Source organism: Mus musculus, chromosome 10 (genome assembly GCF_000001635.26).
Source record: "Mus musculus strain C57BL/6J chromosome 10, GRCm38.p6 C57BL/6J".
In the NCBI taxonomy this organism is placed as follows: Eukaryota; Metazoa; Chordata; class Mammalia; order Rodentia; family Muridae; genus Mus; species Mus musculus.
In genome coordinates, this window is record NC_000076.6 from 126704817 (window position 1) to 126715691 (window position 10875).

Genomic DNA, 10875 nt, shown 5'->3' on the forward strand with positions numbered 1-10875 from the left:
TCAAAGACAAAAACCACATGATCATCTCGTTAGATGCAGAAAAAGCATTTGACAAGATCCAACACCCATTCATGATAAAAGTTCTGGAAAGATCAGGAATTCAAGGCCAATACCTAAACATGATAAAAGCAATCTACAGCAAACCAGTAGCCAACATCAAAGTAAATGGAGAGAAGCTGGAAGCAATCCCACTAAAATCAGGGACTAGACAAGGCTGCCCACTTTCTCCCTACCTTTTCAACATAGTACTTGAAGTATTAGCCAGAGCAATTCGACAACAAAAGGAGATCAAGGGGATACAAATTGGAAAAGAGGAAGTCAAAATATCACTTTTTGCAGATGATATGATAGTATATATAAGTGACCCTAAAAATTCCAACAGAGAACTCCTAAACCTGATAAACAGCTTCGGTGAAGTAGCTGGATATAAAATTAACTCAAACAAGTCAATGGCCTTTCTCTACACAAAGAATAAACAGGCTGAGAAAGAAATTAGGGAAACAACACCCTTCTCAATAGCCACAAATAATATAAAATATCTCGGCGTGACTCTAACGAAGGAAGTGAAAGATCTGTATGATAAAAACTTCAAGTCCCTGAAGAAAGAAATTAAAGAAGATCTCAGAAGATGGAAAGATCTCCCATGCTCATGGATTGGCAGGACCAACATTGTAAAAATGGCTATCTTGCCAAAAGCAATCTACAGATTCAATGCAATCCCCATTAAAATTCCAACTCAATTCTTCAACGAATTAGAAGGAGCAATTTGCAAATTCATCTGGAATAACAAAAAACCGAGGATAGCAAAAACTCTTCTCAAGGATAAAAGAACCTCTGGTGGAATCACCATGCCTGACCTAAAGCTTTACTACAGAGCCATTGTGATAAAAACTGCATGGTACTGGTATAGAGACAGACAAGTGGACCAATGGAATAGAATTGAAGACCCAGAAATGAACCCACACACCTATGGTCACTTGATCTTCGACAAGGGAGCCAAAACCATCCAGTGGAAGAAAGACAGCATTTTCAACAATTGGTGCTGGCACAACTGGTTGTTATCATGTAGAAGAATGCGAATCGATCCATACTTATCTCCTTGTACTAAGGTCAAATCTAAGTGGATCAAGGAACTTCACATAAAACCAGAGACACTGAAACTTATAGAGGAGAAAGTGGGGAAAAGCCTTGAAGATATGGGCACAGGGGAAAAATTCCTGAACAGAACAGCAATGGCTTGTGCTGTAAGATCGAGAATTGACAAATGGGACCTAATGAAACTCCAAAGTTTTGCAAGGCAAAAGACACTGTCTATAAGACAAAAAGACCACCAACAGACTGGGAAAGGATCTTTACCTATCCTAAATCAGATAGGGGACTAATATCCAACATATATAAAGAACTCAAGAAGGTGGACCTCAGAAAATCAAATAACCCCCTTAAAAAATGGGGCTCAGAACTGAACAAAGAATTCTCACCTGAGGAATACAGAATGGCAGAGAAGCACCTGAAAAAATGTTCAACATCCTTAATCATCAGGGAAATGCAAATCAAAAAAACCCTGAGATTCCACCTCACACCAGTGAGAATGGCTAAGATCAAAAATTCAGGTGACAGCAGATGCTGGCGAGGATGTGGAGAAAGAGGAACACTCCTCCATTGTTGGTGGGATTGCAGGCTTGTACAACCACTCTGGAAATCAGTCTGGCGGTTCCTCAGAAAATTGGACATAGTACTACCGGAGGATCCAGCAATACCTCTCCTGGGCATATATCCAGAAGAAGCCCCAACTGGTAAGAAGGACACATGCTCCACTATGTTCATAGCAGCCTTATTTATAATAGCCAGAAACTGGAAAGAACCCAGATGCCCCTCAACAGAGGAATGGATACAGAAAATGTGGTACATCTACACAATGGAGTACTACTCAGCTATTAAAAAGAATGAATTTATGAAATTCCTAGCCAAATGGATGGACCTGGAGAGCATCATCCTGAGTGAGGTAACACAATCACAAAGGAACTCACACAATATGTACTCACTGATAAGTGGATACTAGCCCAAAACCTAGGATACCCACGATATAAGATACAATTTCCTAAACACATGAAACTCAAGAAAAATGAAGACTGAAGTGTGGACACTATGCCCCTCCTTAGAAGTGGGAACAAAACACCCATGGAAGGAGTTACAGAAACAAAGTTTGGAGCTGAGATGAAAGGATGGACCATGTAGAGACTGCCATATCCAGGGATCCACCCCATAATCAGCATCCAAACGCTGACACCATTGCATATACTAGCAAGATTTTATCGAAAGGACCCAGATGTAGCTGTCTCTTGTGAGACTATGCCGGGGCCTAGCAAACACAGAAGTGGATGCTCACAGTCAGCTAATGGATGGATCACAGGGCTCCCAATGGAGGAGCTAGAGAAAGTACCCAAGGAGCTAAAGGGATCTTCAACCCTATAGGTGGAACAACATTATGAACTAACCAGTACCCCTGAGCTCTTGACTCTAGCTGCATATGTATCAAAAGATGGCCTAGTCGGCCATCACTGGAAAGAGAGGCCCATTGGACACGCAGACTTTGTGTGCCCCGGTACAGGGGAACGCCAGGGCCAAAGGGGGGGAGTGGGTGGGTAGGGGAGTGGGGGTGGGTGGGTAAGGGGGACTTTTGGTATAGCATTGGAAATGTAAATGAGCTAAATACCTAATAAAAAAAAAAAAAAAAAAAAAAAAAAGAAATCCCATGCAGACCCATTTGAGAATTTGTCCTGGCAAATGTTTTAAATTCCTTTAAAGCATTTTTTTTCATTCGCTCTCCCTACCTTCTCCCTTCTGTGGCGCTTAATCTCTCTGGTTAATATCTGTTTAGATTTCTTTAATTGCTTTGAATTGTTTTAGTTATCACAATGCATGTGGCTGTGAGTGTGGTGGTTTTATTTATTTATTATTTATTCCTCTGGGAGGGGTCAGGCTTTACCTTTAATGATCTCTGGTTGCTGGACCAAGCGACAGGCTACTTGGGGAGCGAGGCTCTGCATTTGTGTTGACAGGAAAGGAGACAAGGCTCTGGACCCCTTCCAGAGTGATACGGATCTGATATGACAGGGGAGACCACCTGAAGATCTCGAAAATTCAAGAAAATCAAACCAGACAGGGAAGTTGATCTCCTGATTCCTCAACATGGGGACTTCCCAGTAACTGGCTCAGGCATAAAAATGTCTCCAGCCAAAACTTCAGTTAAAATGAGACAATAACTCTCACGAGTCATGGAACTTTTAAGATTCTTCATGCCCTCCTTCATATGGCATGAATGAAGCTTTATCACAATTGGTTATTGATAAAATTAACTCATAAAAAAGACAGCTGTCTTTCACTGCTCAAACAAGGAGCAAAATTTCACCCTTAACTGATTTGTGTGCACCCAAAGCCCCACATGTTGAGCCCCCTACTTGTCTTCAAGATTCAAATTCAGCATCCTCTCCTCGAGGAGACCTTGCTTTGCTTCCCCAGGTGGCCATCACCTCTATCTGCTGCTTCGTGGGCACTACACATCTGCTCCATTGATGCTGGAATCGGTCACATGTCTGTCTCCTCACTTGACTGCTCTGTGTTAAACAGTCATATCTCCTTTGTCACCAGCACTTAGGACTTAAGTATCTAGCACTCCCAGCAAGGTTCTGATGAATTCATTAACAATGTATTAACAATCATAATTATATTATATATTACATAATTATAATTATTATAAAAATAACATTAAAAATGTGAGCAAGTAACAAGCGATCTAGATAAATGAATGTTCCCCGGAATCTGGGTTGATGTATAGCCAAGCTTCCTAAAACTAAATCAGATCTCAGATATCAAATCGATCCATACATTATTAGCAAAAGGTTAGCAAATTTCTCGGCCAATCTTTTATGGGTTTTGTTGTTGTTGTTGTTGTTTTTTAATCAGGATGCCCAAGCACAAGCAGAAACCAAGGTGCAGCCATTTCACTTCTTTATACCCAAGCAAACTGGACACATATGTCTACAAAAACATTTGCACATGAATATTCATAGCATTTCTATTCATAACAGTCAAAAGCTGGAAGCAATCCAAGTGTCCACCGACAGACTGGTGAATGGACAAACTGTTGCACATTCACACAACAGAAAATGAATATTATCTAGTAGCTGAAAGGAAAAGACACGCAGTGCCATGGATAAATCTCAAAGCAGAACGCTGACCACAGAAAGGCATGTCAGAATATAAATATCATGCTCTTTCATTTAAGGGATGTTGGGAAAAAAGACAAGAAGAAAATCTTGGCAAAAGTGGCTGTCTTATGTTGGGGGGATTTGTCTAAACATGTAAGGGTAATAAAACTGCTCTGCACCTGAGTATGAATAATGAGACCATCGGTGCATATGTCTTCCAGAAGCCGCTGAAGACCTATGAATTTTCGTCTGTGTAAATTATTCCCCGGTACAGAGGAACTGCGAGGACTCCTGTTCTGAAAGAACCATTCACTTTGAGAAGCTTCTCTCAAGGTTTTCTCTGGGAGATGGAAAACCACAGGTACCAGCTCTGAGACGTCGCCTCACAGGAAAGAATAGACAGCATTGCACCTAGCACAGTGACAGCTCAAAATATAAGGCCTTTTAAAAATGACAACCTGTCGGGCTCCTGAGGAATCCGAGAGGCAGAGCGTTGCTTGAAAGCCTTCATTAAAATTTCACTTCTGCTTGCCTGTCATAATAGATCTTAAATCAATTCTCTGATTATGAATTGCCTATTATAATATTGCTTATTATTTTTAGCTTCTTTTTTTTTATGAGAGTGGAGAAAAATATTTTAACTCAAGCAGGCAATCAGGGAAGTGTGATTGTAAGTAACGCTGAACAAAGGCATTTCACGGAGCACGAGTGATTGGTGAGCTCTTTGAGACCTGTGCATTAAGAGCCAGGCATCAGGCTCCCCCAGTTCCTCAGTGAGAAAATGCTCCTTTTTCTTTTTTTTTCTCAATTTGCACCAAAATAAAACCCTTTATTGGCGTCAACAGTCAATAAACATATCTAAAATCCATATCTAATATCTGCTTATGTGACTCAAACATTTCTCGGCTCTTTATTATCAGGCTGCCTCATTAGCACTGTAGATACAGAAATTGCTTGGTTTGTGTGTGAGTGTGAATGTGTGTACACACACTGACATTCACCCAAACTCTCCTCCTCCGTCTGTAGAGTGCACTTTGGAATCAGGCCTCAAACTTTCATTTCTTAGTCCTCTGACCTTGAGTAGGTCACTTAATTATCATTGGGATCCCTCATCAGGATGGACCCCAGGATTCTTACATGATTGTGCATTTCATATAGGTTGGAGCACAGAGTAAAATCTGAGGAAAAGTAGGCAAAAACAGCAACCTCTAGAGGCAGAAAAGACCTCAGCTTTTTGTAATCTATAGATGAGGATAGCGGTGCTTAAAGGGAAACTGACACCCTAAAAATCACAGGGATATTGGATGGCAGAGCTGCCACCAAATCACAAACCTTCTGACTCCAAGGCCAGTGCTATCCCAGCATCTCTTGCTCTCCTCTCCTGTGCTATCCCAGCATCCTTTGCTCTCTTCTCTTCTGCTATCCCAGCATCCCTTGCTCTCTTCTCCTCCCTACCCCACTTCTACTATGCTAGGTATCCACGAATAAGAAGATACTGTGATGAGCAGAGTCAATTTCTGACTTCTCTCCTATAAAAGAAAGGGACTGGAACCACATGGTTGTAGAGATTCTGACCAGCAATACCTTTCTGCTGACAGATCTAAGCTCTATACCATTTACAGGTGAAGAATGATACAGGATACACAGTACCACCCATGTCCTTGTGTATGGCTTCATAAACACTGCGCCCATCTCCTCCATCTCTTTCACTGAGCCTTTATGCTTATGTAATAACATAATCTGATGTAATATGCTTATGAAATCATGAAGCATTTCAGACCTGGGTACAGTATGTTTTATACCCCCAAACTTACCCTCTAATTTCTATTGCCCCTCCTAACTTCATCATGCCCTCTCCCCCTTGGAGTCCAGTTTGTGCTGCCCATATGAGCCCTCACAGGTATGAGGCCATCCACTGGAAGACCCTACCAATGTCTTCACCCTCTATTGAATCAATGTGGGCAAATACAAGGAACAACACATGGAGGAAGGAAAAGTGGGTGAGAGGAGCCATCACAGCAGCTGATTGAGCAACGTGCTCTTCATAGCCCATGGCTTCACAACAGGTATCTAAATAAAAGAGCAACTCCTGGTTCTACAAGACTAAATAATAAATATTTAGTAGAAATAGCCTATGGATAAAAGCCAAAGAATAATCTCAACTCTGTGCCCAAAATGACAGGGAAATCTTTTTGGCACATTTAGAAGGCATTGGTTGGTGGTAATATGTTACATAAACATAACTTTATAACAACTATGGGGAACATTAGGCACATATATGCACTAGGTTTGAAGAGTAGACACAAAATAGGAACTAGGAAGAAGTGAAAGAAGAAACTCATATTCTCTGGTGATTTTAGAAAACGTGGAACAGGACCAAAAACATGGAGCTTCCAAAATGACATGGTAGCAGGTTGTCCCTTGATCCCTTTCCAATTAATTCTCCTTTGCACCATTCAGTACGAGTGCAGAGACACGCAGGCATAAACAACAATTTGAACAGTTTCTCTCAACTAAAGTCTATCCAAAGGCTCTGGGAAGTCCCTCACTTCCAGAGTCACACATACCCAGAAAGGGACAGAACAGGCTTCTCCTCACTTCATGGGCAGAGGAAAGGGTTAAGAGCACTCAACTTAAAGAAGGACTCAGCCTGAAGCTAAGAGGAAAGCTTCAAGCACGGAGTGAAGACAAGAGGTAGCCCTCTGAACACTGTAAACAAGCTCTTGTCCTAAGAGAGGACCAGATTAAGTCTGCTCCATCAGCTCCAGTTTTCATTCATTCAAGTGTTTTTATTGTGGTGAAAAGATTGTAAAAGCTAGAAGTTATGGAGGAAACAGTGTCCTCTTCCTATGATATGAATTCACAGCAGCTGTGGCTGCCCAGCTCCGGGCCTGCAGAAAACCAAACCATGCAACATTGTAGCATGGTGGGAACAGGCTCATGAGCCTCCACCCCTAACTGAGAAGCTGGCTCTGTATGAGGGAGTGTCAGATTTCTTTAAGGGTATGACCCCTATCGAGTAAACCACTGCACCCAGGAGTATACCAGCTGCCCAAATTATACTCCGTGTATTTTTTTTAAAGTCAAGATGGGTTTGATTAACTGCCACTTTGTACTTGCTACATCTGTCCTAATTCTTGTTTAGCCTCATGCAAGACACGTAGTCAAAGAGCTATCTAACTTTAACATCTGATTTAAAACTAAAAGATGGTAAACATTCCTTCTCCTGACCTCCTGCAGAGGTGACATGACGAATAACTCGCTTCCAAGAAAAGCACCAGGTGATGATATTGGCCCCAAAATAAGATAAACGCTGTGTAACGTGTCATGTTGTGGAAGACCTCTGTTTTGCTCCCTCTGTTGGCAACTTGTTGGAGAGCCAGTTGAGCTAGCAGGTGAGATGCTTAACTGCACACACGGCAGTCCTCTGTGTGTGTGCACACACACCCTTACTCCTTTTAACCCACAAGAGGCAAAATGTGGGGAAGTCATATTGCATTTCAAAACAGAGTCTGAATAGTGTTTCCCTACTATGCATCACAGAAAGGAGCCTGAAAGCCCATATCAGATGATTTCATCTTTTCCAATGTGATGTTTTATTATTCAGTAATGATTTCATTTTGCAATAAACCCCCAGGCTGCAGTGATCTTTTTAAAGTGCTTATTAATAAAATATTAAGTATTGAATTTCTATTTCTCAAAAACGTTTAAGATTTATCGTCCTCCACGAGGGCTATGGTGATATCACTGACCACACGAAAGCCTGCTCCCTGAAGCACCTGCTGCAGAAGTTCATCCTCTTAAGAAGTTACAGCCGAAGCTGAGGTCTGCACGTGCGCGGCTGCAGAGGGTATGCCGAGTCATGCTGGAAGGTGGAAACGTGTAACCGAAGCTGAGGACTACGCATGTGCAACTGCAGATGGAGGGTATAACATGTCATGCTGGAAGGTAGTAACTTCTACTTCCTTCACACAGTTGTCCTTCTGAGTGTGTTTCTTATACTTTCTTATACTTATACTGTCAGAGTTTTCATGCACGGCCTCAAAGTGAAGTGAAGGCTGTAGAGACAGACTCCCTGGGCAAAGTGTCACACTTAACTGTCAGTTTTATTCCATCGTCCTCAGTGAAGTTTCCAACAGAAACATCGGTTAACTTCAACACTGGTTTTAATGTTCCCTAGAAGTAGGATTAAGCTCCTGGCTAGCACTGTCGACTGAAACCCATGGCTCTTTAAACTCCTCTAGACCTTAAACATTAGATTGGGACTACTAAACCATCCCTCCTTGGACACTGAGTAACTACCAGGTTCTCAGCCTCTCTGGTATGAGACAGGCATTGTTGAGCTACCCAGGTTGTGTCATGTAAGCCAATCTAATAAATCCCCATTTGATATAAATGTATCTTAGCTATTCTCTTTCCTTTGAGAACCCTAATATAATAGTTATAACAATGGGAGCTCTATTGCTAGGAATGTCTGAAGATTACCAGTGAGCCAGGTATAATGGCACATGCCTGTAATCCCAACACATAGAAGGTAAAAACAGAAAGTTCAGGGGTACACAGTAAGTCTGAGACCAGCCTCGGCTACATTAGATCTTCGAAGAAACAGTAAACAAAAACAAAACCACCTTGCCAGGGAAGGAGCTGCCTGAGTTGAATCCGCAATGCCATAATTCTTTTCAAATTCTGTGACTCATGTGTTTAACAATTATCACCCAATTGCTCTTGGATTGTTCTCTCTGAAAGAAGACTAATTGCTATGTCATGTGGTACGGCATTCTAGGGTTCTTACTCTCAGAAACAAGAAGGAAGAGAAATTGTTTGACTGTTGTTACTGCTGCTGTTGCTGTTGCTGCTCCTGTTGCTGTTATTGCTGTTACTGTTGCTGCTGCTGCTGTTGCTGCTGTTGTTGCTGTTGTGCTGTTGCTGTTGCTGATGTTGCTGTTGCTGCTGTTGCTGCTGTTGTTGCTGTTGTGCTGTTGCTGTTGCTGTTGTTGCTGTTGCTGTTGCTGATGTTGCTGCTGCTGTTGCTGCTGTTGTTGCTGTTGTGCTGTTGCTGTTGCTGTTGCTGTTGTTGCTGTTGCTGTTGCTGTTGCTGATGTTGCTGTTGCTGTTGCTGATGTTGCTGTTGCTGTTGCTGATGTTGCTGTTGCTGTTGCTGATGTTGCTGTTGCTGTTGCTGATGTTGCTGTTGCTGTTGCTGATGTTGCTGCTGCTGTTGCTGCTGTTGTTGCTGTTGTGCTGTTGCTGTTGCTGTTGCTGTTGTTGCTGTTGCTGTTGCTGTTGCTGATGTTGCTGTTGCTGTTGCTGCTGCTGCTGCTGCTGCTGTTCCTCTCTGATCTCAGTCTTCTATGATCTGATAACCAAGTGTTGTGATTACAGCCTTATACCACTATGCCTGGTTTACAATGGGACAAACATTTTTGAAACCATCACTTGTGTGGTTGGGGCTCCCCTGCCCATCATCATAGCGTGAAGGAAGAGGAGAGAAAATATCACCCAGGAGGGAGTTTATATTTGTGTCTTAGTGCAAACCTTAACTTGTACCAACTCTTAGTGTTATGAGGTTTTCCTTCCATGGAAACATGTTCTATCACCCAAAATAAAACAGCTTCCATGCATCTCAAGGATAGACTCCCATTTCAGATTTTCCTGTTAACTCCCATACTTAACATCAAGGTTAAGTTCTCAGATGCCCCTCTAGAGACAAGGCTAGGTGTCTGAAGATACTGCCATTCACATTTAATCAGAATGGAGTCCCTGATCTTTTGCATGGTTTTAAAATAAAACGTAAGCTCCATTCTGTGAGCTTTCGCTGCACTTCCTCACTAAGTGAAATTTTATTATGAGTAGGATTCAGCACACAAAACCATTGCAGTGCAAATCCATAAAACCCAAGAATCCTCAATGTAACATGAGCTCTAATCCACAAGTATGTCCGGCAACAGGACAGGTAAAACTCATCTTCTACTCTCAATACTACAGTTTTATCATCACCGTGGTGTTTCTTTGTGTGAAAGACAGAGGGCCTCCATTCTGTGCTCTTAGGAACTGGTCTGAATCAGCACCCACAGAGAACACTTGTGTGACTTCCTGTGAACGTGTTAAAGTCAAACAGAGACATTTTCAGCCAAACTAATTTGCTTTTCCAGACTGTTTCATCCTCTCACTTTCTAAGGGCAGGGCATTAATAGTAACTTCTAACGCAAACACTGCGGATGCTTCACTGGCAGGGCAAAGGGTTCTCGTTCCAATCTTTGTGGTTTTCACGTTTCAGTCATGAGCTTTAAAGTGGATTCACCAACATCACTCAGTCACCATTACAAGAGGAAGTTTCTCTAAGGAAAGTGAGAACCAGACAGGGGGCTCCCCTGACAACTCAGCCAACTTTGCTCTGATTATCAGTTGCCATCTATGTGACTCACTTGTCATTTTCGGGGAGTCAAGATCTCCCCAGATAGCTCAGGCTCGCACTGAACTCAAATATGCTCCTACTTCTACCCAACAAGTGCTCTGATTATAGCCACACACCACCATGCCCTGCTTACAGTGGGACAAACATTTGTGAAACTATCACTTGTATGGTCGGGGCTCCCCTGAAACTTGTCACTCACTTGTCCTCTCAGAAGGGGACCCTAGGAGAAGAAGGGATCAGAAGCATCCAGAA

General features: G+C 42.3%; 1 non-coding gene across 1 annotated transcript; it reads right to left on the reverse strand.

Annotated features, from left to right (window-relative positions):
• Positions 1–5465: 5465 nt before the first annotated feature.
• On the reverse strand, positions 5466–5575 carry Mir378d (microRNA 378d). Its single transcript, NR_105841.1, has one exon. It is a non-coding gene; the product is annotated as a microRNA 378d (primary transcript).
• Between the last annotated feature and the right edge of the window lie 5300 nt (positions 5576–10875).